The 4,302-nt window shown below is 41.9% G+C and overlaps 1 non-coding gene across 1 annotated transcript; it reads left to right on the plus strand.

The window, feature by feature from the left end:
• The first annotated feature begins 3,499 nt into the window (after nt 1-3,499).
• LOC117273758 (small nucleolar RNA R71) lies at nt 3,500-3,604 on the plus strand. Its single transcript, XR_004503775.1, has one exon. It is a non-coding gene; the product is annotated as a small nucleolar RNA R71 (small nucleolar RNA).
• The last annotated feature ends 698 nt before the right edge of the window (nt 3,605-4,302 follow it).

Below are 4,302 nucleotides of genomic sequence, written 5' to 3' on the forward strand. Positions count from 1 at the left end.
GCTTCAGATTCAATTTCAGGAGGAAGTACCCCACTCATAAGATAATTCACATAGTTTGCGTACCATGAGGGAGGGTCTTGGGTGATAGCAAAAAGTTGCTCATCAGGAAATACTTCTTTAATTTGGCCACCCTCCTCCACGTGGTCGTGATTTTCCAGCCTTGATAGATGGTCAGCTACTTGGTTCTCTATGCCCTTTCTATCTCGTATTTCTACATTAAATTCCTGTAACAACAAAACCCAGCACATTAATCTAGCCTTGGATTCTTTTTTTTTGTAAATAAATACCTGATTGTTGCATAATCGGTATGGACTGTGACTTTTGTTCCCACCAAGTATGCCCGAAATTTCTCAAAGGCCTACACAACGGCTAATAACTCCTTTTCAGTGGTGGTGTAATTCAGTTGTGCATCATCAAGAGTCTTACTCGCATAGTAGATGGAATAAAACACCTTGTCTTTCCTCTGGCCTAGCAATGCCCGAACAACATGGTCACTCACATCACACATAAGTTCAAATGGTAAGGACCAATCTGGTGCCACAATAATGGGAGCAACCACCAACTTCTTTTTGAGTTCTTTAAATGCTTTAAGGCAGGCGTCATCAAAATTGAAAGTTACATCTTTTTCAAGCAACCTGCACAAAGGAGTAGAAATTTTAGAAAAATCTTTAATAAAGCGCCGATAGAATCCCACGTGTCCCAAGAAACTCCGGACACCTTTCACAGAAATAGGTGGAGGTAATTTTTCAACCGCTTCCACCTTCGCCTTATCAACTTCAATGCCGCTCCTAGACATTCTGTGACCCAAAATGAACCTTCCTGCACCATAAAGTGACACTTCTCCCAATTCAATACCATATTTGTTTCTTCACAACGGGCTAACACCTTGCTCAAATTCTTCAAACAATCATCATAAGAAGACCCAAACACTGAAAAATCATCCATAAAAATTTCCACAAATGTTTCCACCATATCGGTGAAAATATCCATCATGCATCTCTGGAAAGTAGCCGGTGCATTACTAAGACCAAACGGCATTTGCTTGAAGGTAAAAGTGCAATAAGGATAAGTAAAAGTGGTCTTCTCCTGATCCTCTGGGCATATGACAATCTGATTGTATCCCGAATAACCATCAAGGAAACAATAATATTCATGCCCCACTAATCTGTCCAACATTTGGTCAATGAATGGAAGTGGAAAGTGGTCTTTGCGGGTTGCTTTGTTGAGCCTTATATAATCAATGCAGACTCTCTAGCCCGTCACAGTGCGAGTAGGAATTAGCTCATTTTTCTCATTCTCAATTACAGTCCCCCCCCCCCTTTTGGGCACATATTGAACTGGGCTTACCCAGTTACTGTCATAAATAGGAAAGATGATACAAGCATCGAGCAGCTTGATTACTTCCTTCTTCACGACCTCCTTCATAATTGGATTTAACCTCCTTTGCTGCTCAACGCTAGGGAGGTGTCTATCTTCCAAGAAGATTTTGTGCATGCAAAACGATGGACAGATTCCCTTGATGTCAGCAATTGTCCACCCAATAGCTTTTTTATGCTCGCAAAGTATTCTGAGCAATTTTTCTTCTTGTGTGTTAGTCAAGCTGGATGAGATAATCATGGGCAATGTCTCAGAGTTCCCCAAATAAGCATAGCGCAGATGCACTGGTAGGGGATTAAATTCTAGCTTTGGAGCGTCTTTAATAGATGGCTTAGGAGGGGTCAGAGTGATAGGCCTGTCCAACTCCTCAAATTTTCCAAACCCATGGACATAACTGCAGGACATAAAAGTACTTGCTCAATTTCTCCCATCATTTCATATTCACTATCTTCTTCATCCCCAATCAAAGCTCGTTCAAGAGGATTTATAGGGCTCATATAAGGAACTAATGATGTAGCATCACTTTCCACCACAAAAATCATGGATAACTCTTCATAGTGGGCTGGAAATCTGAGTGCTTTATATACATTGAATACCTCCACTTGATCGCCTACTCTTATCGTCATCTTTCCTTCGCAAACATCAATAATAGCTCGACCCGTGGCTAAAAATGGACACCCCAAAATAAATGGGACTTCCTGATCAGGCTCGTAGTACAAGATAATGAAATTAGTAGGGAATATGAAAGAACCCACTTGAACTAACACATCTTCAATTACTCCTTCAGGATGAGCAAGGGAGCGATCAACCAACTGCAAGATTACCACTGTTGGGCGTGGCTCACCCAAACCCAACTATCTGAACACAGATAGCGGCATCAAATTAATGCTTGCTCAAGATCACATAAGGCTCGCCCGACTATATGCTTACCAATCGAGATTTGGATAGTGAAACTACCCGGATCCTTCAATTTCTGAGGTAGCTTGCTTTGAATTCTTGAGCTACATTTCTCAGTGAGTGCCACAGTCTTGAACTCGGTCAACCTCCTTTTATTTGCCAATATGTCCTTGATGTATTTTGCATATTTGGGCACTTCTTGCAAGATGTCTACCAAAGGAATATTAATTTTCGCTTGCTTCAAAATATCAAGAACCTTCTTATACGCGACATTATCCTTCACCTTCTGCAATCTTTGAGGGAACGGAGGTGGTGGCCTCACAACAAATGGTGGAGGTTGCTTAGCCACCGCTTCTTCAGTTGGCTTCTCAGATTCCTTTGATTTTTCTGATTCTGACTCTATAGTGGCTGGCCTCTCATTAAAAGTCACATGTTTTTTCTTTTTCGACTGGACTTCTTCTAATTGTCTCCCATTCCTTAATGACACAGCATTAATGGATGCCTTAGGATCAGCTTCAGTGTCACTTGGAAGAGCTCCAACTGGTCTAGCATTTTGGGCACTGGCAAGTTGTCCCACTTGGCGCTCCAAATTTCTCATTGTTGTGTCTTGGGCTTGCTGATCAACCATCAATTTCTTCATCGTTTCCTCAAGGTGACTTATTGAGTTTGCCTGTTATTCAGCCTGAGGTGGTCTATATTGTTGTTGAGGTGCTTGTGTTCGGTATTCATTTTGAGCACCTTGATTTTCACCCTAAGAGAAGTTTGTGTGGTTCCTCCAGTTGGGATTGTAAGTGTTCCCATATTGGTTTTTCTGGCCCCTATTTACATTACCCACAAAGCAGACATACTCTGGATTAACTGGGCATAAGTCGCTCGTGTGACCCTCTCCACATACTATACAAAACACTTGTACCTATTGTACTGGTTGAGATTGTTGCTTGTTAATAACTATGGTCATCTGAATGACTTGGTTGGTAAGTGTAGAAATCTGCGCTGATAATGCCGAGACGACATCTAACTCGAGAACCCCTGCAGAATTTTGTACCGTGTGTCTGCCCATTTCTCCTTGCCAATCCGGATTGCTTTTGGAGAATTTGTTCAATAATGTATATATCTCGTCAAAGCTTTTCTACAACACTTGACCTCCAGCTGCAGCATCTACCACAACTTTTGTCTCAAGATGTAGCCCTTCTATGAAAGTGTGAGCTAACACTTTGTTTGTTTGATTATGATGAGGACAATCTATGAGCAGCCCCTTGAACCTCTCCCAAGCTGAGTATAGAGACTCCCCCGCTTTCTGTTTGAAGGCGACTATCTCACTTTTGATCTTTGCAGTTTTGCATGAAGGGAAGAAACTTGCCAGAAATTTCCTTGCCAGATCATTACATGATGTAATAGAATTAGCTGGTTCTGCCTTCAGCCATCGCTTTGCTTCGCCCAACAGAGAGAATGAAAAAGTGTGAGCCTTACATAGTCTGGAGTGACCCCGTTAGTGATATAAGTATCACTAATTTCCAAGAAGTTTAGGATATGATGTTGTGGATCCTCGTGTGAAAGACCCATAAACTGCCCATTCGCATGAAGTAGCTGGATCATGCTCTGTTTCAGCTTAAAGTGCCCAGTGATCCTGGGCTTCACAATACTGAAGGTGACATTAGCAATGCTGAGCATTGCCACCTCCTGAACAACCATATGTTCCTCTGCCATGTTCACAGGTAATTGAACAAGTGCCTGGATATTATTCGTGTCCCTTGCTTCCCTCAACCTCCTATGAAATGTTCTCTTAGGTTCGGGGTGAAAGCCTTGAAGTCGGTCTTGGATTCTGACCATGCGCATTCAATCAAAGTTCTTGAGATCAAAGTAAAAATCAAGTAACGTTAGACTTGATGAAATAAACAATGAAAGTAGAAACTAGAAAGTAGTCAATATTCAAGTCCCCGACAACGGCCCCAAAAACTTGTTGCTCCCAAAGGCACATGCAAGTATACGTCTAGTGGAGGACCTATCATCGCACATCCTTGTTATCTA

The sequence above is a fragment of the Nicotiana tomentosiformis genome, chromosome 10 (genome assembly GCF_000390325.3).
Source record: "Nicotiana tomentosiformis chromosome 10, ASM39032v3, whole genome shotgun sequence".
NCBI lineage: Eukaryota > Viridiplantae > Streptophyta > Magnoliopsida > Solanales > Solanaceae > Nicotiana > Nicotiana tomentosiformis.